A 24921-nucleotide genomic window follows, 5' to 3' on the forward strand; every position below is an offset into this window, starting at 1 on the left:
CTGACTCCAAAGCCCGGGCTCTTTCCCCTGAGCCACGCTGAACTTCTCTGGGCCTCAGTTCCCTCATCTGTAAAATGGGGATTAAGACTGTGAGCCCCCTGTGGGACAACCTGATCACCTTGTACCTCCCCAGCGCTTAGAACAGTGCTTTGCATATAGTAAGTGCTTAATAAATGCTATCATTATTATTATTATTATTATTATTATTTAATTCACTTACCACGTTCACGGACCAATTGCCAGCACTAATTAGGGGAGTCCCCTTCAGACTACTACCATTTTCGACCCCGGGCTCACCAATTACCACGAACAGGGCCAGAGAACGGGTGTTTGCCCGGTTTCTAAATGACGTGCTACCCGAAAACCTCAACTGAACTGAGTCATTCTGCTACACACTGGCAGCTCGGCTTCTAAACTGTAAGCTCGCATCGGGCAGGAATCTCGTTGACCAACTCTGTTCTACTGTACCTTTCCGGGCGCTTAATTCAGCGCCCTGCACCCAGTAAGTGCTCGATAAATACCACTGAGTGATTAATTAATTAATAACTTGTACATATCTATTCTATTTATTTTATTTTGTTAGTACGTTTGGTTTTGTTCTCTGTCTCCCCCTTTTAGACTGTGAGCCCACTGCTGGGTAGGGACTGTCCCTATATGTTGCCATCTTGTACTTCCCAAGCGCTTAGTACAGTGCTCTGCACACAGTAAGCGCTCAATAAATACGATTGACTGACTAATTATAGAAGCGGCGTGGCTCAGGGGGAAAAGCCCGGGCTTTGGAGTCAGAGATCATGGGTTCGAATCCCGGCTCCGCCACTTGTCAGCTGTGTGACTTTGGGCAAGCCACTTCACTTCTCTGGGCCTCAGTTACCTCATCTGTAAAATGGGGATGAACACTGTGAGCCCCCGTGGGACAACCTGATCACCTGGGGATCACCTTGGATCCACCAACCTGGGGTGGATCCAAGCAAACCGGGTTGGGCACAGTCCCTGTCCCCCGTGGGGCTCACGGTCTTGATCTCTATTTTCCAAATGAGGGAACTGAGGCCCAGAGAAGTGAAGCGACTTACCCCAGGTCACACAGCGGATAAGTGGTGGTGCCGGGATTAGAATCCATGACCTTCCGATTCCCAGACCCTGCTTCTCAAAGGGCTTTACCAGAAGGGCCCCAGGCCAGCTGAAAACCAGACAGTCTGCTAAAAAACTCGACCCTCTAGACTTGAAAGCGCACTGCGGGGGCAGGGAACATGCTTTGCAATCTCTGGTCCTCTCCCAAAGTGCTGTGAACGCGGGAGCAGCGTGGCTCAGTGGAAGGAGCCCGGGCTTTGGAGTCAGTGGTCATGGGTTCAAATCCCGGCTCCACCAATTGTCAGCTGTGGGACTTTGGGCAAGTCACTTCACTTCTCTGTGCCTCAGTTACCTCATCTGTAAAATGGGGATTTTTTTTAAATGGCATTTCTTAAGCGCTTACTATGTGCAATGCACTGTTCTAAGCGCTGAATAATAATAACAATGATGGCATTTATTAAGCGCTTACTATGTTCAAGGCACTGTTCTAAGTGCTGAGGAGGTTACAAGGTGATCAGGTTGTCCCACGGGGGGCTCACAGTCTTAATCCCCATTTTTCAGATGAGGTAACTGAGGCACAGAGAAGTTAAGTGACTTGCCCAAAGTCACACAGCTGACAATTGGCAGAGCTGGGATTTGAACCCATGACCTCTGACTCCAAAGCCCGGGCTCTTTCCACTGAGCCACGCTGCTTCTCCATGAGCCCCCTGTGGGACAACCTGATCACCTTGTCACCTCCCCAGCACTTAGAACAGTGCTTTGCACGTAGTAAGCGCTTAATAATTGCCATCATTATTATTATTAATAAATACCACTGATTGATTGACTGATGGACTGAAAACAGATGAATGATCACCCTCCCCAGGAATCAGCTGAGCCATGGGAGGGGGTGTGTAGTAATAATAATAATAATTATGGTACTTGTTAGGCACTCACTATATGTCAAGCACTGTTCTAAACACTCGGGTCGTTACAAGTTAATCGGGTTGGACACAGTGCCTGTCCCACATGGGGCTCCCGCTCTTAATCCCCATTTTCCAGCTGAGGTAACTGAGGCCCAGAGAAGTGAAGTGACTTAGCCAAGGTCACACAGCAGACAGGTGGTGGAGCCGGCATGAGAACCCAGGTCCTTCTGATTCCCAGGCCCGCACGCTATCCACTAAGCCACGCTAACTATGTCCGTTTAACACGTGTGTTACATTGTACGCTCCCAAGCACTTGTTCAGTGAGCACTTAGGACACAGTGAGCGCTCAATAAATACCACTGACAGTGACGATGCTGATGAAACTGCAGTCAGCGCTTAGAACAGTGCTTTTGCACATAGTAAGCGCTTGATAAATGCCATCATTATATACCCATGTGTCACCGCTGCCGTCCCCGGAACTGGGGGAGAAACCCAAAACTAAACCACTGTGTTTAAAGAGGGAAAAAGGGAGGGTGGGGGGGCAGACCGATTACCGATGCCTGTTTATTTGTTTTGATGTCTGCCTCCCCCCTTTTAGACCGTGAGTCCGTTTCTGGGTAGAGACTGTCTCTGTCTGTTGCTGAATTGTACTTCCCAAACGCTAAGGTCAGTGCTCTGCACACGGTAAGCGCTCAATAAGTACGACCGAATGAATGACGGACAACCCACTAACTTAAAGTTCCTCCTCCCCTCTCAAAATCGTGGCTTCCCCTGACCACACACAACCTGTCACGTAGGCCGGCGTGGGGCAAGCGACGAACCCGCAGGGTAAATGACGCCTGGCAATTTTCTCTTTCATTTTGGCCAGCTCCTGCCCCTGTGTTCTTCCCCACGGAGACCGCGGTCCCTTTTCAGTTTCTCTAAACAACAGGAAACGCTGTGATAACACTTTCCGTCGACAAATGGCTTTGGGTCTCGCCGGCTTTTAATACGTTTGCCGGCCCGTCTCTCCGGGAGGGCACTTCTCTTCTGCGGGAGAGGAGAACTCGGCAAGAAGCGGTTGGCATCGGTGGCCCGGAGAAGCAGCGGGGGCCTAGCGGATGGGAGCAAGGCTCTGGGAAGCAGAAGGCCCTGGGTTCTAATCCTGGGCTCCGCCCTGGGTCTGCCGTGTGTGTGACCTTGGGCCAGTCACTTCCCGGATAATAATAATAATGACATTTGTTAAGCACTTACTACGTGGCAAGCACCGTTCTAAGCGCCGGGGGGATACATGGCAATCGGGTTGTCCCCCATGGGGCTCACAGTTTTAATCCCCATTTTACAGATGAGGGAACTGAGGCCCAGAGAAGTGAAGGGGGACAGGGACTGTGTCCGACCTGATGAGCTTGTACCTAAGCAGTGCTTACTGCAGTGCCTGGCACACAGTAAGCACTTAGCAAATACCGTGAAGAGAAAAATTGAAATGAATATGTGTTTTTCAAAGTTTCCATTGTAGCCCTTTCAACCCCCGCAAATAGCCCCAGGTGTCAAGTCGTAGGAGTAGTAGGAGCAGCAGTAGCTGTTCAGTGCTTAGAACAGTGCTTGGCACATAGTAATAATAATAATAATGGCATTTATTAAGTGCTTACTATGTGGCAAGCACTGTTCTAAGCACTGGGGAGTTTACAAGGTGATCAGGCTGTCCCACGTGGGGCTCACAGTTTTAATCCCCATTTTCCAGATGAGGTAACTGAGGCACAGAGAAGTTAAGTGACTTGCCCAAAGTCACACGGCTGATAAGTGGCGGAGCTGGGATTTGAACCGATGACCTCGGACTCCAAAGCCCGGGCTCTTTCCACTGAGCCACGCTGCTTCCCCAGCGTAAGCGCTTCCCCAGTAGTAAGCGCTGAACAAATACCACCATTACTAGTAGTAACAGTAGTGGCATATAACTCTTTGAACTCAGTCAGTCCCAATCCTATCATTTTGGATCGATAAATCAATCAATCGTATTTATTGAGCGCTTACTGTGTGCAGAGCACTGTACTAAGCACTTAGGAAGTACAAGTTGGCAACATATAGAGACAGTCCTACCCAACAGTGGGCTCACAGTCTAAAAGGGGGAGACAGAGAACAAAACCAAACATACTAACAAAATAAAATAAATAGAATAGGTATGTACAAGTAAAATAAATAAATAAATAGAGTAATAAATATGTACAAACATATATACATATATACAGGTGTACTTAACAAGTACCGTAAGCAGTAGGTTGGCCTATGGAAAGAAGATGGGTTTGGGAGTCAGAGAACTCCTGTACATCGGGTTACTTGGTTACCTTACATCTACCCCAGAGCTTTGAACAGCGCTTAGCACATAGTAAGCGCTTAACAAATAGCATAATTATTAAGGTGAAAGGAAATTCTGGAGGAGGAACGGACGGATTTATGAATGGGACTCTTGGAGCGCATCTTCCCGCGGAAAAGAAAATAACCTCTCTTCCAACCATCTGGACCGGTTCACCCGAGACCCTGTTCCGCACAAAAGGATAATAAGAATAATAATGATACCAATGGTAATAATAATCATGCCATTTGTTAAGGGCTTAACATGTGTCAGGCACTGTTCTGAGCACCGGGGAGGAGACGAACAAATCAGGTTGGACAGAGGAGGAATCCTGGCGACCTAAGCTGGGGGCTGGAATGATCGGGCTTTCTCCCGCTTTTCCCTCTGCTCCTGGGCCAGGCCGGAGGAACGTTCGCTCAGCCCCTCTCGGCTACAGCATTCATTCACTCATTCAATCGTATTTATTGAGCACTTACTGTGTGCATGGCACTGTACTAAGCGCTTGGGAAGTACAAGTTGGCAACATATAGAGACGGTCCCTACCCAACAGTGGGCTCACAGTCTAGAGCCCACAGCAATGGACGAGGCTGATGTGGATCGATTCGTCTTGAGAGAGGAGGGACATTTAGAGGAATTACACCCAATTCCCTCCCAGCGGGAGGCATGAAATGTCCTTCTTTTTCCCCTTCATCAATCATCATCAATCGTATTTATTGAGCGCTTACTGTGTGCAGAGCACTGTACTCCTTTTTTGCCCCCGGGATTTTCTTCCGTAGTGTCTTTAAGCCCCACCTGTCCTAGAACAGGGGTCAACAGATGCCACCCTTGCCCACATGGAGAACCAACAGGGTAGAGCGGAAAGAGCTTCGGCCGGGGAGTCAGAAGGTCATGGGTTCGAATCCCGGCTCCACCACTTGCCTGCTGTGTGACCTCGGGCAAGTCCCTTCACTTTTCTGGGTCTCAGTTTCCTCAACTTGCACGACAGGGTACAAATACCTGTTCCTCCTCCTGCTTAGACTGTGAGCACCTTGTGGGACAGGGACTGCGTCCGACCTGATTACCCTAGTGCTTAGAACAGGGCTTAATAATAACAATTAATAATAATTACAGTATTTGTTAAGTGCTTACTATGTGCCGAGCACTGTTCTAAGCACTGGGGTAATAATAATAATATTGATGGTATTTGTTAAGTGCTTACTATATGCTCAGCACTGTTCTAAGCACTTTCTATGTGCTAAGCACATAGAGAAGCAGCGTGGCTCAATGGAAAAGAGCCCGGGCTTTGGAGTCAGAGGTCATGGGTTCAAATCCCGGCTCTGCCAATTGTCAGCTGGGTGACTTTGGGCAAGTCACTTAACTTCTCTGTGCCTCAGTTACCTCATCTGTAAAATGGGGATTAAGACTGTGAGCCCCCCATGGGACAACCTGATCAACTGTAACCTCCCCAGTGCTTAGAACAGTGCTTTGCACATAGTAAGCGCTTAATAAATGCCATCATTAAGCACTGTTCTTAGCACCGGGGTAGATACAAGGTGATCAGGTTGTCCCACGGGGGGCTCACAGTCTTAATCCCCATTTTACAGATGAGGTAACTGAGGCACAGGGAAGTGAAGTGGCTTGCCCAAAGTCACCCAGCTGACAATTGGCAGAGCCGGGATTTGAACCCATGACCTCTGACTCTAAAGTCCGGGCTCTTTTCCATTGAGCCACGCTGCTTCTCTATGTGCTCAGCACATAGTAAGTGCTTAACAAATATTATTAAGGGAAGGCACAGGGAAGTGAAGTGGCTTGCCCAAAACCACAGAGCAGACAAGTGGCGGAGCCAGGATTAGAACCCATATCCTCTGACTCCCAAGCCCATGCTCTTTCTACTTAGCCACGCTGCTTCTCGTGGGTCTGGGGTTCTTGCCACATAGTACGTGCTTAACAAATACCATAATAAAAATAAGGAGCTTACGGACTGCAGGGACACTAAAATAAATCTCAGATGACCGTCGTCGTCATACTTATGAGAGACAGTAAGCTTCCCCCACCAGATACCATCCGGGGTCGTTTAAAAAATTTTAAATAAAATTTAATTTATTTAAAAATTTAAATTTAAAAATTAATTAAAACATTTAAAAATAAACATTTTTCTGACCACGCAAACCAAAAACGACCCTTCAAAGGCTTGCTGATGCCTCTATGGGTTTTTCTAGCGTCACTGGCTCAGTGCATTCTCTAGAATGGAGTCTAGATCACAGGAGGCTCTACACTCTAGACGGTCAGCTCGTTGCGGGCAGGGAGCGCATCTACCGACTGTAATAGTGGACTCTCCCAAGCGCTCAGCACAGTGCTGTACGCGCAGTAAGAGCTCAACAAATCCGACTGACTGCCTGATTCTCGGTATTTACATCTCACTCAGGACGAGACAGGGGACTATTAGTACGCACTTAAAAAAACCAGCAATCCTGAAAACTTTGGGTGACTTTCCTTTCTGGTCTTCACACCTCAGTTCACCCGCTGTGAGCAGGGAATGTGTCTACAAACCCTGTTATATTGTAGTCTCCCAAGCACACAGTAAGCGCTCAATAAATATCACTCGTTGATTGATTCACTGATCAACTTTGGGGATCTGGTTAGGAAATCGCTTACAGCAAACGTCAACCAAAGAGCCGAGAATTCGGAAATAAACTGCCCCAGGGTTTGCTCATCGTGTTCCCCCATCCCCGTCTTCCCCAGTTCCTAACCCCCTTCCAGAAAACTGAACGTGGATCAGGGATTTTTCCAAAGACTGTCTCCCCTCAAGCGTTCCCGGGCGAGGCAGGGAAAAGGATCTGGCTTCTCATCCCGGCTCTGCCGCTCATCCGCTGTGTGACCTTCGGCGAGTGGCTTCACTTCTCTGTGCCTCCGTTCCCTCATCTGTAAAATGGGGGTTAAGACTGCGAGCCCCATGTGGGACAGGGACTGAGTCGAACCTGCTTAGCTTGTATCTACCCCAGCGCTTAGTATAGTGCCTGGCATGTAGAAAATGCTTAACAAATACCATAAAAAATAGAGTCGGTGATACTCTTGTACATATTTACTATTCTCTTGTACATATTTACTATTCTATTTATTTTGTTAATGATGTTCATTTAGCTCTATTTCTATTTATTCTGATGACCTGACACCCGTCCACATGTTTTGTTTTGTTGTCTGTCTCCCCCTTCTAGACTATAAGCCCGCTGTTGGGTAGGGACCATCTCTATATGTTGCCAACTTGTACTTCCCAAGCGCTCTGCACACAGTAAGCGTTCAATAAATACGACTGAATGAATGAATGAGAAAAATTTCATCATCTGTAGGTGCTTTTCAAGGCGTTTGCATAGTGCAGGGTCAAAAGTTTACTGTATTTTCCTTCGCCCTAACCAGGCCCTCGCAAAACTCCTGGTTGAGGGTAATTTCTGAACCATCCTCTGAGCAGTTTCCGAACGACCAGTCATATGACGGTCCAGAAGGGAAAAGAAGAAAAAAGAAAGCCCCCGTTTTACACGTGGGTGAAGAACGGTGAGAAGCGGCACAGCCTGGTAGCTAGAGTCCAAAGCACCTGGGTTCTCATCCCAGCTCCGCCGCTTGCCTGCGGTGTGACCTTGGACGAGTCACTTCACGTCTCTGGGCCTCCGGTCCCTCATCTGTCAAATGGGGATGAAGACCGTGAGCCCCTGTGGGACAGGGACTGTGTCTAACCTGATAAGCTTGAATTTCATTCATTCATTCAATTGCATTTATTGAGCGCTTACTGTGTGCAGAGCACTGTACTAAGCGCTTGGGAAGTAATCTACCCTGGCGCTTAGTACAGTGCTTGGCTAATAAGAACAATAATGATGATAATAATAATGACAGCAGATAATGAAAGAGCACGGGCTTGGGAGAAGACCTGGGTTCTAATCCCGGCTCCGCCCCTTGTCTGCTGTGTGACCCTGAGCAAGGCACTTTTGTTGTCTGTCTCCCCCTTCTAATAATAATAATAGTAATAATAATAATGGCATTTCTTAAGCGCTTACTATATGCAAAGCACTGTTCTAAGCACTGGGGAGGATACAAGGTGATCAGATTGTCTCATGTGGGGCTCACAGTCTTCATCCCCATTTTACAGAGAAGGTAACTGAGGCCCAGAGAAGGTAAGTGACTTGCCCAAAGTCACACAGGTGACAATTGGCAGCGCTGTGATTTGAACCCATGACCTCTGACTCCTAAGCCTGGGCTCTTTCCACTGAGCCACGCTGCTTCTCTAAGACTGCTTCTTCAGACTGCCACAGTCTGCTTCTAGACTGTGAGCCCGTTGTTGGGTAGGGACCGTCTCTCTCTGCTGCTGACTTGTACTTCCCAAGCGCTTAGTCCAGTGCTCTGCACACCGTAAGCGCTCAATAGATACAATTGGATGAATGAATGAACTTCTCTGGGCCTCAGTTACCCCTTCTGTAAAACGGAGATTAAGACTGCGAACCCCACGTGGGACAACCCGATTACCTTGTATCTACTGGAGATTACAAGCTGATCAGGTTGTCTCAAGGGGGTTTCACAGTCTTAATTCCCAGCGCTTAGAACAGTGCCCAGCACTTAGAACAAAGCTTTGCACATAGTAAATGCCATCATTATTATTATTAGAACAGTGCTTGGCACATAGTAAGCATTTAACAAATACCATCATTACTATTACAATTATTATTAAGGGCAGGGAACGGGTCTGCTAACTCTGTTGTACTGTTCTCTCCCGAGCACTTAGTGCAGTACTCTGCACATAGTAAAGCGCTCAATAAATACCACTGATTGGGGTGGAGGAGACAGGGGAAGAGGGGCAGGGAGGAGGTGGGAGGGGGAAGAAGGGGAAACCCCAGACTAGTGGAGCGCAGAAAGGGGCGGAGGTGGGGAAGGATCCCCCAGGAATCCAGGAGGAAGGGGGGAAGGAAACTTCTCCCCTTTCCGTCCGTCCTTCCAGCTGGCCGGCCTCCCCGGGGGCAGAAAAGAGAAGGATCAATCATGCGGCCCCCACCCTATGGCCCGTTGGATATGACTGATAAAGACATCACTCGGAATATCGCTGCTCATTTTTGTTTGGTTTGGTTTTTACAGTGTGGGTTAATAATAATAATAATGATGATGGCAGGAATGCCCTCCCTCTGCCCATCCGCCAAGCTAGCTCTTTTCCCCCCTTCAAGGCCCTACTGAGAGCTCATCTCCTCCAGGAGGCCTTCCCAGACTGAGCCCCTTCCTTCCTCTCCCCCTCGTCCCTCTCTCCATCCCCCGCATTTTACCTCCTTCTCTTCCCCACAGCACCTGTATATATGTATATGTGTTTGTACATATTTCTTACTCTATTTATTTATTTATTTTACTTGTACCTATCTATTCTATTTATTTTATTTTGTTAGTATGTTTGGTTTTGTTCTCTGTCTCCCCCTTCTAGACTGTGAGCCCACTGTTTGGTAGGGACTGTCTCTATATGTTGCCAGCTTGTACTTCCCAAGCGCTTAGTACAGTGCTCTGCACACAGTAAGCGCTCAATAAATACGATTGATTGATTGATTGATTAAGCGCTTACTGTGTGCAAAGCACTGTTCTAAGCGCTGGGGGGTATACAAGCTGATCAGGTTGTCCCATGTGGGGCTCACAGTCTCCATCCCCATTTTACAGATGAGGTAACTGAGGCTCCGAGAAGCAAAGTGACTTGCCTAAGGTCACACAGCAGACATGTGGCGGAGCTGGGATTCGAACCCATGACCTCTGACTCCAAAGCCCTGGCTCTTTCCACTGAACCACGCTGCTTCTCGTTAAGCGCTCATTATGTACCGGGCACTGTTTTAAGCGCCGGGGTGGATACGAGTTCATCAGGCCAGATACAGTCCCTGTCCCACACGGAGTTCACAGTCAAGGAAGAGGGGGAATGGGAATCGAATCCCCACTTTGCAGTTGAGGAAACTGAGGCCCAGAGAAGTGACGTGACTTTTTAATGGTATGTATGAAGCGCTTACTTTGTGCCAAGCACTGTACAAAGCGCTGGAGCGGATTCAAGCAAATAGGATTGGACACGGTCCCTGTCCCATGTGGGGCTCACAGGCTCGATCCCGATTTTCCAGATGAGGTAACTGAGCCACAGAGAAGTGAAGTGACTTACCCAAGGTCACACAGCAGACAAGTGGCAGAGCCGGGATTAGAACCCATGACCTTCTGATTCCCAGGCCTGGGCTCTGGCCACTGCACCAAGGATTAATGCGGTTTCCACTGGCTTAGATAACTGCTTAACTTAAAGAATGATGCTTTGAGAGAGGAACGAAACCGGAAAAAGCAGTTAGGTGTGAAGAAGATAAATTTGTAGGTGCGACGGAATTAAAATCTTGTTTGGCCTTTTAAATTAATGGAGATTTTATAGATCTAAAACCCTCTGAGTGACCGAGAAAACTGAACCCAGTACTGGTGAGGACCTCTCTGACTTGCTAGGAACTAGCCATGGGGAACGAAAGAGCAGCAATTAGCACAGTGCTCTGCACACAGTAAGCACTCAATAAATATCATTCGTTGATTGATTGATCAATCAGGGGGCAACGTGGCCTATTGGAGAGAACACAGGCTTGGTAGTCAGAGGGACCTGGGTTCTAATTCGGGCTCTGCCAATTGTCGGCTATGTGACCTTAGGCAAGTCACTTCACTGGGCCTCAGTTCCCTCTTCTGTAAAATGGGGATGAACACTGTGAGCCCCATGGGAACAGGAACCGTGTCCAAGCTGATTACCTTGTATTTACCCCAAGCTTCGAACAGTGCCTGGCACATAGTAAGTGCTTAACAATATCATAAAAAAGAGGGGGTCTAGTCTGTTTTTTTTTTTTTTTTTTTTGGGTAGGGGCAGAAAAGAGCTTTCCGGTGACTGTGACCAAGTTGGAAAACGGTCTCAAGCCCCCAAAACGTTGGGTTGACGAAGTTACACACTTTTTTCCCGCCGAATCATTACTCAATCCTCCAGTTGCGACTTCAATCCTTCCCAGAAGAAATGGAAATCCGGGCTCAGACAATGTGGCACTTAATTCTGGATATCCGAATCCTCGTCTCAACCTTTCAACCCCGGGTTGCTGGCGCTCAATTCCACGGGACGATTTCTTCTTCCAGTAAATGCTCCCCTGCCCTGGAGGCTTTTTTTTTTTAATATAAAGGGGCGCATGAAAGCGAAAGGCCTACGGAAAAAGGAGGAATGTGGTGTAGTAGAAAGAGCCCGGGCCTGAGAGCCTGAGCAACTGGGTTCTAATCCCAGCCGCCTTGTCACTCACCTGCTGTGTGACCTGGGGCAAGTTAATCAATTAATTAATGGTATTAATCGAGCGCTTACTATAAGCAGAGCACTGTACCAAGTGCTGGGGTAGATACAACATAATCAGGTTGGACACAGTCCCTGTCCCACATGGGGCTCACAGTCTTCATCCCCATTTTACAGCTGAGGTAAGTGAGGCCCAGAGAAGTGGACTGACTTGCCCAAGGTCACCCAGCAGGCAAGTGGCAGGGCCAGCAATGAACATAGGTCCTTCGGACTCATTCATTCATTCGTTCATTCATTCATTCAATGGTATTTATAGAGTGCTTACTGCGTGCAGAGCACTGTCCTAAGCCCTTGGGAGAGTACGATACAATAAACAGACACATTCCCTGTCCACAACAAGCTTACTCCCGGGTCCGGGCTCTATCCATTAGGCCACACTGCTTCAGTGAATGTGTCTGTTAGATTGTATTCGCTCATTCATTCATTCAAGTGCTTTGCACATAGTAAGCCCTTAATAAATGCCATAATTATTACTATTATTATTGAGCTTGTATTGTGTGCAGAGCACTGAACTAAACGTTTGGGAGAGTCCAATCCAATGATAAACAGACCCATTCCTTGCCCACAATGGGCTTACGGTCTAGAAGGGGGGGGGGGAGAGATGGTCCTCTCCCAAACGCTTAGTCCAGTGCTCTGCACACAGTAAGCGAACGATAAATGTGACTGACTGAACTGCTTTCCCACGTGGCGGCAGGGATGGGACAACAGGGTTGGGAGAAGCTCCCCCATCACCCCTGGGACCCCCATCGTCCCACGAGCCCCGGGGGGCGGGTAGAAGGGGGTTGTTTCTGGTCAGCGGCCGAGTCGGAGGTGGCCGGAGTCGGTCAGCCGTGAGCTGGATGGGCCTGGGTGGGAGGCGGGCACGGCGGTCCCCCGCTGCCACGACGTCAGCCCAGGGCTGATCACAGACGCTTTTCTTTTCTCACACCTTTATGACCTCGCTCTGGGACAGCAGGGGCCCGTGTCCGCACCCGGGGCCTTTTCGTGTTTTCATTCAGTGGCCCGAACTCGCTCACCGCATACTCTGGGACCATTCCCCGTGCCAGTCTGCCACTACTGCGTCATTTGCTTGTTCCATTATATTCCTGGTGCACTTCCTGTGTGCACAGCGCTGGACGAAGCGCTTGGGAGAGGACAAGAAAACAATAAACGGACACATTCCCAGCCCATGACGAGCTTACGGTCTAGACGCAGCGTGGCTCAGTGGAAAGAGCCCGGGCTTGGGAGTCAGAGGTCGTGGGTTCTAACCCCAGTTCCTTCGCTTGTCTGCTGTGTGACTTTGGCAAGTCACTTCACTTCTCTGGGCCTCAGTTACCTCATCTGGGAAATGGGGATTAAGACTGTGAGCCCCACGAGGGTCAACCTTATTACTTTGTATCAACCTCAGGGCTTAGAACAGTGCTTGGCACAGATTAAGCACTTAACAAATACCACCATTATTATTACTAATATTAGATGGGGAGACAGACATTAAGAGAAAGAAATAAATTGCTACGGTGGTCGTGGGAAATGCCTAGTGGCCTTCCAGGCTTCGCTAAGGCACTGCGTGGTCTTAAGTAAGTCCATTCCCAAATCCAGAAGCTTTTAATTTTAATTTTAATTTTTAAATGGTATGTGTTAAGCGTTTATTATGTGCCAGGCACTGTATTAAGGGCTGGGGGACATACAAACTCATCAGGTGGGCCACGGTCCACCTGTCAATCAATCGATCAATCAATCGTATTTATTGAGTGCTTACTGTGTGCAGAGCACTGTACTAAGCGCTTGGGAAGTACAAGTTGGCAACATATAGAGACAGTCCCTACCCAACAGTGGGCTCACAGTCTAAAAGGGAGTTTGTCCGTACAAACTCACAGTCTTAACCCCCCTTTTACAGATGAGGTAGCTTAGGCTCAGAGAAGTCAGTCGGACAGTCAATAATATTTATTGAGCGCTTACTGTGTGCAGAGCACTGGAGTAACTGCTTGGGAGAGGACAATAGAACAATAAAACGGACACATTCAGTGACTGGCCCAAGGTCACACAGCAGACAAGTGGCAGAGCTGGGATTAGAACCCAGGTTGGGATTTCCAGGCCTGCGCTCTAGCCATTAGGCCACACTGCTTCTCTGGGCCAACTTCCCTTCCAATAACATTGGCCGCTTTACTCTTTGGGGGTGGGCTTCCTAAAGCTCTCTAGCCCGTAAATCTGTTGTGGGCAGGGAACGTGTCTACCAACTCTGTCGTCTTGTACTCTCTCCTACGTGCCTAGACTCTGTCGCTTGTCTGCCATGTGACCTTGGGCAAATCACTTCACTTCTCCAGGCCTCAGTTCCCTCGTCTGCAAAATGGAGAATGTGACTGTGAGTCCCACGTGGGATGGGGACTGCATCCAAGCCGATTTGCTTGTGTTCACCCCGGCACTTAGTGCAGTGCCTGGCATATAATAAGCGCTTAGAAAATATCACAGTTACTATTATTTTATTACTGATTGAGTCCTTGAAGTAAACCAGTCACTTGGATTAGTTCTATCTTCTAACTCCAAAATATTCACTAAGATTCTGCCATTCGCTCCTGTTGCCGGACCTTTAAACACAAAAGATGACCCGATAAAACAGCCAAGACCCTGTTCTATCTTTGAGCATTAGCCGAAAGGCGAAATGATGTTGTCCGACTGGTAAACTCTCTAACCTACATGTAAACCTTAGCGAGAAAGGCGACTGATGTTATAAACCGAAGAAGAATCGTCTGAGAAACAGATTCGTGCCCATTTACCTCAAACCATGAAGCGCTCTCACGCCAATCTGTAATCTGAACTTAAACACACAAACACACACACACACCCCACAGCCCCCGCCCCCAATACCCTTAGGGTCAATTATTTCTGCATCTTAATAATAATAACAATAATAATAATAATAATGGCATTTATTAAGTGCTTATTATGTGCAAAACACTGTTCTAAGCCTGTATATATGTATATATGTTTGTACATATTTATTACTCTATTTATTTATTTATTTTACTTGGACATATCTATTCTATTTATTTTATTTTGTTAGTATGCTTGGTTTTGTTCTCTGTCTCCCCCTTTTAGACTGTGAACCCGCTGTTGGGTAGGGACTGTCTCTATATGTTGCCAACTTGTACTTCCCAAGCGCTTAGTACAGTGCTTTGCACACAGTAAGCGCTCAATAAATACGATTGATTGATTGATTGATTGGAGCACTGTTCAAACTCAAAAGACACAACTTATTTAACAAAGTTCTTTCCCTAATCCATCAGTGATATTTACTGAGCTCTTACTAATGCGCAAAGCACCGTACTAAGCGCTGGAGAGAGGACAATACAACCGAATCAGTAGACACACTCTCTGCCCTAAGAATCAAGTACTTTATAAACCCTGGTGCCCGGCGATGCCCTTCAAAACACATCAGGCGCTGTTAACATCTTTTAGGGCATTTCGATTTGGGGAAGGAGGGAGGTTGGAGACATCCAAAGCCAGTTTTAGATCCATTTGCCGAGATTTGGAACTTCAGGAAACCGAGCTGAGGTAATTTCCTCTCACTTCTGCTCAGGAGCCCGCAAACAGATTCTCTTTCGGTTAGAATAGCTCAAAAAAAAAAAAATCCCACATCCCACAGAGAAGCAGACTTAAATCACCCTTCCCCAGAACGGGGAACAGGGTTTATAAACTTTTCTCTCAACCCCAACCTGTGTCACATGCATACGCTGGGATTTTTCTGCCTCCGCCTCACAGATTCCACCTGCTAATTAAAAGCCTCTAATGTCGGGAGGGGTAAAAACAGAGCTGATTCATAGCACGCCGAGTCTGAAGTGGGGGGGGAAAAAAAAACCCAGCAACCAAACCGGACTGGCACCATCTCCGCAGAAAGCGAATATGAAAGAAAAAGAGCCGAAACCATCCCAACTCTGCAAAGTGACAACAGTTAATTCTGAGAATTCAACGCCCTTTTGGGGGGCACTTAGGAAATTGAAAAGCGGTTCCCTTGAGATCTTTGCGAAAGCTGAAAAACAACGCTCAATAGTCCACGTTTGATAATAATAATGATGGCATTTGTTAAGCGCTTAATATGTGTGAAGCATTGTTCTAAGCGCTGGGGGGATACAAGGTGATCAGGTTGTCCCACTTGGGGCTCACAGTCTTAATCCCCATTTTACAGATGAGGTCACTGAGGCTCAGAGAAGTTAAATGACTTGCCCAAGGTCACACAGCAGGCATGTGGCGGAGCCGGGATTAGAAACCATGACCTCTGACTCCCAGCTCCGACCGAAACTTCAGGGGGAAGAGGAGAGGGTCCGGGAGCAAAATCCATTGCTGCCACGATGCAAAGAACCATGAACCTGGTCCCGGGGGCTGGACGCCGTAATCTCCAGTACCGTACTCTTCCAAATGCTCAGTACAGTGTCTACTACATACCAAGTGCTAGAGAAGCAGTATAGCCTAGTGGCTAGAGCCCGGGCCCGGGAGTCAGAAGGACCTGGGTTCTCATCCCGGCTCCAGTAATCGTCTGCCGTGTGACCTTGGGAATGTCACTTAACTCCTCTGTGCCTCAGTTCCCTCATCTGTAAAATGTGGATTGAAACTGTGAGCCCCACATGGGACAACTTGATTACCTTGTATCTACCCCAGCACTTAGAACGGTGCTTGGCACACAGTAAGCACTCAACAAATACCAACATTATCATTATTTTCTAACAGAATCACGTCCAACAAATCACATCTATCGTCTAGCGAAATCTAACCAAAGCACATCCGAGATCCCCAACGAGAGAATGACTCAAAAGACCGCGGACCTTTTCCTTCCACCGTCCCATCTATTCAACACGCCTCCTTTCTTCCTCCCTTTTACAAATGAAAGAATGCCTTCCGTCAGCTCTGCGCCGAAGGAAAAATGGAAGAGGGGGATGCCACTGTGGGATCACCTCTTGAAACGGGTGAGGGGGCCCGACGGCCTCCTCCGTTGCTGCCTCGAGGACAACTTCCTTGGATTCGATATTCAAACAAAAAGATCTCCCCTCCCCGCCTGGCTCCGTCAGGGCCTGAACCAAACCCGATTATGGTCCTAGCTCCTTTCAATGGCCAGGCGCTCTCCCTGGAAAAATCTCTCCCGACCGGACCGGAGGCCTGCCCGCTCTTCCTCCTCCGAACCGCTCCGACCGAAACTTCAGGGGGAAGAGGAGAGAGTCCGGGAGCAAAATCCGTTGCTGCCACGATGCAAAGAACCATGAATCTGGTCCCGGGGGCTGGACGCCGTTCACGACACTTTGCGCGGCGCATTGTACTGATTCGCACCGATCCTTCCGACGGCCGGCTCCAAAGAGCCTGAACTTCGTTTCAGAGCCAAGCTTCCCACGGCTCTCGCGCCTACTCACCTGTGTTTGTTTCCAGTGTGAAAGGTCTATAAATCTGTGGCCGGGCCCGGAGGAAATCTGGAACAAAAAAGAAGGGGGAGGAGAAAACTTAATCAAATCTGCGCCAGAGTTCCTGAGTGTAGGTGTGATTTTTACCACCAGCACATAAATAACCCTCTCCTCCTCTCTGGGCTGTGAGAATCATAAATCGGGGAGGGGCTGACTCTATTTGCAGCAGGACACGGGTCTGGCTGTGGAGGAGGAAGGAGGAAAGTCCGTCTCCTCCGCCCAGAGAGTCGGACAGTTCTGATTTAGAACAGAATTTGTTGAGGCTGGATTTGTGAGGGAGTCCTCTAACGCGTTCCGATGAAAAGGCCGTGGATGAGGAAGGGGATGTACATGTATTTGTCCCTGGATTTTCAGAAGCTTCCCTCTGTTGCTCATCTCTTCTCCAGCTCTGGCTCAAGACCAATCTCGCCTCTGCCCCTCTCCCGGCTAGCTGCGTGGAGAGCCGAGAGGCCAGGAAATGATCATCATGGGTGAGAAGCAGAGACGGGGAGAGACTGAGAGATGGACAGAAAGAGACCGAGAAAGAGAGACTGAGACAGAGAGAGAGACTGAGAGGGGCACAGAGAGGGACAGAGAGAAACAGAGGGAGACATAGAGAGACAGAAAGAGACTGAGACAGAGAGAGATTGAGAGAGCCACTGAAAGAGAGAAACAGAGAAAAAGACAGGAAGAGACTGAGAGAGACAGAGGGACAGAGAGAGACAGAGAGGCAGAGAGACACAGAGACAGAGGGACAGAGAGGCACAGAGAGACAAAGAGAGACAGAGAGACTGAAAGAGGCACAGAGACAGATAGGCAGAAAGACAGAGACTGAGAAAGGCACACAGAGAGACAGAGAAACCGAGAGACAGTCAGAGAGAGACCAAGAGAGGCACAGAGAGAGCCTGAGAGACAGAGACTAATTGAGAGCACGAGACAGAGAGATAGAGGGAGGAGAGACAGAAAGGGAGGGAAGAGAAGGTGGGGGGAGTCAGAGTTTCAACATCACCACAACACTCCGGAGGCAATTTCTACGAAGCACCCATCCCATCGTACTGTCCCCTCCAGACAGCTGGACGATCGAAACAGAAAAACCCTTCTATGCTTTGGGTCTGTGGCACAGGGGCAGGGAGGGCTGCGGACAGAAGAGCGGACCCGAAAGTTTTCTTTCATTCCTTCCCAGGGCGAGCAATCTGGGAGGCGGTCCTGCTTAATGAAATGCAGGCCGGGATTACTCAGAGCTGATTCATGAAAAAAACAACAACAAAAAAACCAAACAAACAACAAAAAAAAGGAAATCTGCACGCAAATGCAACCGCCGGCTGCCCGGGTGGGATGAGGAGAGGACGGAGCCACCATGTCGGGTGGCCCATCTCCGGACTCTCCCTGGACCGTGAACTCCTCGTGGGCAGGGAACGTGTCTTCCTCTCCCCCTCTAGACTGTAATCTCACTGTGGGCAGGGAATGTATCTTTTATAGTGTTCATTCATTCACTCGAATTTATTGAGCGCTTACTGTGTGCGGAGCACTGGACTGAGCGCTTGGGAGAGGACAATATGACACTAGCGGTGACACGCTCCAGAGAAGGAGCGTGGCTTAGTGGAAAGAGCCCGGGTTTTGGAGTCAGAGGTCATGGGTTCGAATTCCAGCTCTGCCAATTGTCAGCTGTGTGACTTTGGGCAAGTCACTTAACTTCTCTGGGCCTCAGTTACCTCCTCTGTAAAATGGGGATTAAGACTGTGAGCCCTCTGTGGGACAACCTGATTACCTTGTAACCTCCCCAGCGCTTAGAACAGTGCTTTGCACATAGTAAGTGCTTAATAAATGCTATAATAATGGTTATTATTATTCTCTGCCCACGATGAGCTTACAATCTGGGGGAGACGGACACACACACACTGTACTTTCCCAAGCGCTTAGTCCAGTGCTCTGCACAGTCGGCACTCAATAAATACAACAGACAAACTGATCGACGGGGCAGGGAATGTATCTGTTTATTCTTCTATTGTCGTCTCCCAAACTCTTAGTCTGAGGCTCTGCACCCAGTCGGCGCTCAATAAGTACGCCCGAATCGAAAGCGACCAGTCCAGTGCTCTGCAGGCATTTGCTAAGCGCCCGCTAAATACAGAAAAAGAGACTGAGAGAGACAGGGAGAGACAAAGAGAGAAAAAAACAGGGACAGAAACAGAGACACAGAGGGACAGAAAGAGACTAAGAGAGGCAGAGAGAGACAGAGGGACTGAATAGAATTGAATCGCAAGCGCTCAGTCCAGTGCTGTATGGGCACATGGTAAGCGCCCATTAAATACTACCGATAGATCCACCTCCGGCAGTCTGTCCTGCCCTGGAACTCCTGGAACTCTCGGAGGACGTGAATGGAAAAAGCAGAAGGTGAGGAACTTTCCCATTTTTAATGTCATGATGCCTCTCACCACTCTACACTCTAGATTAGCAATAATAATAACAAGAATGACGGCAGTTGTTAAGCGCTTACTATGTGCAAAGCACTGTTCTAAGCGCTGGGGGGGATCCAAGGTGATCAGGTTGCCCCACGTGGGACTCACAGTCTTAATCCCCATTTTCCAGATGAGGTCACTGAGGCACAGAGAAGTTAAGTGACTTGCCCAAAGTCACACAGCTGACAAGCAGCGGAGCCGGGATTTGAACCCATAATAATAATAATGGCATTTATTAAGTGCTTACTATGTGCAAAGAACTGTTCTAAGTGCTGAGGAGGTTACAAGGTGATCAGGTTGTCCCACGGGAGGCTCACAGTCTTAATCCCCATTTTACAGATGAGGTAACTGAGGCACAGAGAAGTTAAGTGACTTGCCCAAAGTCACACAGCTGACAAGAAGCGGAGCCGGGATTGGAACCCATGACCTTTGACTCCCAAGCCCGGGCTCTTTCCACTGAGCCACGCTGCTTCTCTGAGAGCTCTCTGTGGGCAGGGAATGTGGCTGATGCTAAACTGTACTCTCCCAAGCGCTTTGCACACAGTAAGCGCTCGATAAATAAATTAAAGAAAAAAAATAAGGGGAAGGGGCCGGAGGATGAGCTACAGAGGAGAGTCGATAAATAAATTAAAGAAAAAAAATAAGGGGAGGGGGCCGGAGGATGAGCTACAGAGGAGAGTCAGACGGCCTGAGCTGCTCAAAGTGACAACAGTAAGTGGCAGCATTACCGGTGCTTACTGAGGGCCAACTCTGCCACATCGTAAAGTCCATCTAATAATAATTATTATTATAATAATAATTATGGTATTTGTTAAGCGCTTACTCTGCTCCAGGCACTGTACTAAGCGCTAGAGCAATTCGGGTTGGACACAGTCCCTCTCCCACATGAGGCTCATGGTCTCCATCCTCATTTTACAGATGAGGGAACTGAGGCCCAGAGAAGCGAAGTGACTTGCCCGTGGTCAAACTGCAGATGAGTGGTGGAGTCTAGACTGTAAGCTCGTTGTGGGCAGGGATTGTCATTGTTTATTGCTATATTGTTCATTCACAAGCTCTTAGTCCAGTGCTCTGCACACAGTAAGCGCTCCATAAACATGAAGGAATGAATGAAGAGTCCATATTATGATTAATTATTATTATAATATTTATTATGCGCTTACTACGTGCCAAGCACTACGCTAAGCATTGGGGTAGATACAATACAATCAGATCAATGATCGATGAAGCAGCGTGGCTCAGTGGAAAGAGCCCGGGCTTGGGAGTCAGAGGTTGTGGGTTCTAATCCCGGCTCCGCCACTTGTTGGCTGTGTGACTTTGGGGAAGTCACTTGACTTCTCTGGGCCTCAGTCCCCTCATCTGGAAAATGGGGATGAAGACTGTGAGCCCCACGTGGGACAACCTGATTACTTTGTATCTCCCCCAGCGCTTACAACAGTGTTCGGCACATAGTAAGCACTTAACAAATGCCATCATTATGATTATTATTATTACCAAGCACAGTCCCTTGTCCCACCTGGGGCTCTCAGAGTAAGAACTGGGGTCATGCCTATTCATTCATTCAATTCAATCATATTTACTGAGCGCTTACTGTGGGCAGAGCACTGGACTAAGCGCTCGGAAAGTACAATTCAGCAACAAATAGGGAAAATCCCTGACCACCACGGGCTCACAGGCTCTTTCAATTCTAAGTACAGTGCTCCACACACAGAAAGTACTCAATAAATGCCATGGATGATGAGGAGGAGGAAATACACTGTACTAAGTATTTGGGAAGTGCCCTACCTACAAGGAGCTTACACTCTAAGAAGGAAGACCGAAATGGAAGTATTCATGAGGAGCGCTATGATGTGGTGGCCTGGATTGTTCAGCGCTTAGAACAGTGCTTTGCACTTAGTAAGCGCTTAACAAATGTCATCATTATTACTGTTATAACATGGCAGGGAGGTGGCAGTCTTGGCTCTTAATATTTGTATTTATTATGGTATTTGTTAAGCCTTTACTATGTGCCATGCGCTGTTCTGTGCTCTGCACACAGTAAAGCGCTCAATAAATACGATTGATTGATTGATTCTGAGCACTGGGGTAGATACAAGTTCATCAGGTCGGGCACGGTCCCTGTCCCACATGGGGCTCCCAGTCCAGAGCTTAGAAGAGTGCTTGGCACATAGTAAGCGCTTAACAAATACCATCATTACTATTAAGTACGAGGGAGGAAAGGTATCGCATCCCCATTTTCCGGATGAGGAAACTGAGGCCCGGAGATGTGAAGTGACTTGTCCAAGATCACACGGCAGAGGAGTGGCTGAGCTGGGAATGGAATCTGGGTCCTCTGGCTCCCGGGCTCTTTCCACCAGGCCGCACTGCTCCTCCGTCCCTTGTCATCTTGGTTTGACGGAAACCAAGAAATGGAGTGGGGTGAAGGGGAAATGAAAGTAGTAAGCGTGCACAAACACATTCAAATCCCTTCCGCCTTCCTCCCCCTCCCCCCGATTTGTCTCGTGTTCCCTTTCTCCGACCACATGACATTGCCAAGTGTGGACGGCAGCGAAACCCAACCGAAAAATCACGTTCCTTTTCCCTCCGCCCCGAGGCGGAACAGCAGCTGTGGCCGCGACAGAGTCCGCCCGTCTGGGTTCCCCCACAATGTCGGGGGGCCCTTCCCGCGGCTGTTCCTTCCCGGGGACCAGCGAGCGAAATTCCCGTTTTCCTGCCTTTCAGTAAGACCACGGTCCTATCCCGCTTAGAATTCTCTTTTCACAGGAAGATTAAAATACCGCAGGGAGGGGCTGGTGCCCGCATACAAATCTGCAGAGTGAAAAAATAAATTCAAAAATATTCAGAACCCATTTCAGAACCACACATCAGTCACGGGCATCTTGAAGGCACGGTATATAATCGGTCACCCAAACGGCCCTTAAGGAAATGCAAACCTTTTTTTTTTAATGATATTTAATAACAGTGATATTTGTTAAGCATTTACTATGTGCCAGGCACTGTTCTAAGCACTGGGGTGGATATAAACTAATGGGTTGGACCCAGCCCCTGTCCCGCATAGGGCTCACGGTCTTAATCCCCGTTTTATAGATGAGGGAACTGAGGCCTACAGAAGCAGCGTGGCTCAGTGGAAAGAGCACGGGCTTGGGATTTAGGGGTCATGGGTTCTAATCCCGACTCCTCCAATTGTCAGCTTTATGAGTTTGGGCAAGTCACTTAACTTCTCTGTGCCTCAGTTACCTCACCTGTAAAAAGGGGAGTAAGACTGTGAGCCCCACGTGGGACAACCTGATCAGCTTGTATCCTCCCCAGTGCTTAGAACAGTGCTTTGCACATAGTAGGCCCTTAACAAATGGCATCGTAGTAATAATAAAGTGAAGTGACTTGCCCGAGGTCACACAGCAGACAAGTGGCGGACCGGGGATCAGTGCCAGGCACTGTACAAAGCGCTGGAGTAGATACAAGATGATCAAGTTGGGCACAGTCCTTGTCCCACATGGGGCTCGCCCTTTTAATCCCCATTTCGCAGATGAGGGAACTGAGGCCCAGAGAAGTGAAGTGACTTGCCCGAGGTCACATCGCAGACAAGTGGTGGAGCTGGGATCAGAAGCCAGGTCCTCTGACTCCAGACCCGGGGTCTTCACCAGGCCACGCTGCTTCTCTCAACTTGTCGGGTTTGCCCTCACAGACACACACACGTAGACACACACACTTTCACGGGGCAACCCGATGTCACAAATCCCATGGTAATCCGCTGTATACACACTCACCGACACAATCTCTTCGATCGTGAGCCCCCTCCAGCACAGGGACAGGCACGTGTCTAATTCCCACCTGCGTAGCCGCTCTCGGCACTTAATCCAGTGCTCTGCACGCAGGAAGCGCTCAACGTATACTATTACCACGGCTCTTACGACATGTACGCAAAACCTTTTTCCTGGCAAAACGGACACAACCCTTACGATCCCGAATTCAGGGGAGTGTGAAAAGTCCCGGGGGCTGGCTCCCCGTAGCTGTGTTCACTGGACTCTTGGCCTCGCTCATTCCAGGCCTCTGACCACACCACTTTCCTACATCATGCTCCGTCCGTGCCTCCCCACTCCCCAAGAAACTCCAGTGGTTGCCCACCCACCTCCGCATCCAACAGAGACTCCTCACCGTCGGCTTTAAAGTCATCAATCCCCTTGCCCCCTCCTACCTCATCTCCACTACTCTCCTACTCCAACCCAGCCCGCACTCCATCTCCTCTATCTCGCCGCCGACCTCTCGCCCATGTCCCACCTCTGGCCCGGAATGCCCTCCCTCTTCATATCCGACAGATGATGACTCTCCCTCCCGCCTCAAAGCCTTATCGAAGGCACAACTCCTCCAAGAAGCCTTCCCTGACTACGCCTTCATTTCCTTTTCTCCCACGTCCTTCTGCGTCATCCTGACTTAGCTCCCTTCATTCACTCTCCGGCCCCCAGCCCCACAGCACTTATGTCTATATCTGTCATTTATTTATTTTTATTCACGTCTGTCTTCACCTCTAGACCGTAAGCTCACTGTGGACAGGTTCAGTACACTGTCCTCTCCCAAGTGCTTAGTAGAGGGCTCTGCTTACAGTAAGCGCTCAATAAACACGACTCATTGACATGAAACTTTACGGAAACCACCCCCCCCAACCACCCCCACCCCCCTGCCAAAAGGGGAGCTTTCTGGCCTATTCGTGACTCAGTGGAAAGAGCCCGGGGTCACGGGTTCAAATTCCGGCTCCGCCACTTGTCAGCTGTGTGACTTTGGGCAAGTCACTTAACTTCTCTGGGCCTCAGTTCCCTCATCTGTAAAATGGGGGTTAAGACTGTGAGCCCCACGTGGGACAACCTGATCACCTTGTATCCCCCAGCGCTTAGAACAGTCCTTTGCACATACTGAGCGCTTAATAAATGCCATCGTTACCCTTTTTTCACCCCTAATGAATCCATCAATCGATCGTATTTATTGAGCGCTTACTGTGCACTGAACCCTTTTATTTTCTGAAGGTGAGCCAGGACTCTTTCCGCCTGGTATTCTTTCCAGCATTTATCATAGTGCTTTGCACACAATATGTGTTCATTAAATCCTATTGCTAAGCGGGTCCTTCAGATAACAAAAAAGGATTCACAGTATAAACTCTTAAGCAGTCCAGCCAGGTGGATTGTTTCTCAGTTGCCTGAGATAAACTCAAAGCAAAGAAATGAAGACAATTAAATGGACAGTAGCGCAAACAGACACACTCATTCAATCATTCTCTTGAACTGTGACTCTTCCTTTTTCCTTCTCTCCCTCTCCAATGTAGAAATACATTCACATATAAAACACACACACACCACACACACATCACACACACACACACAAACAGAGTCTTTCCATAAATTTCCTTTTCGCCTGACAGCCCAGGTGATCGTTCTGAAAGATCAAAATC

The 24921-nt window shown here is 48.5% G+C and overlaps 1 protein-coding gene across 3 annotated transcripts in view; it reads right to left on the reverse strand.

The window, feature by feature from the left end:
- The window catches only part of NCOA2 (nuclear receptor coactivator 2), a 207794-nt gene that overhangs the window by 130733 nt on the left and 52140 nt on the right, over positions 1-24921 (reverse strand). For all 3 annotated transcript variants that reach the window (XM_038766425.1, XM_038766427.1, XM_038766426.1), the window contains exon 2: positions 17002-17058. The gene's annotated coding sequence lies outside the window, so the exon portion shown is untranslated. The remainder of the gene's footprint in view (positions 1-17001; positions 17059-24921) is intronic.

Source organism: Tachyglossus aculeatus, chromosome 25 (genome assembly GCF_015852505.1).
Source record: "Tachyglossus aculeatus isolate mTacAcu1 chromosome 25, mTacAcu1.pri, whole genome shotgun sequence".
Taxonomy (NCBI): Eukaryota; Metazoa; Chordata; class Mammalia; order Monotremata; family Tachyglossidae; genus Tachyglossus; species Tachyglossus aculeatus.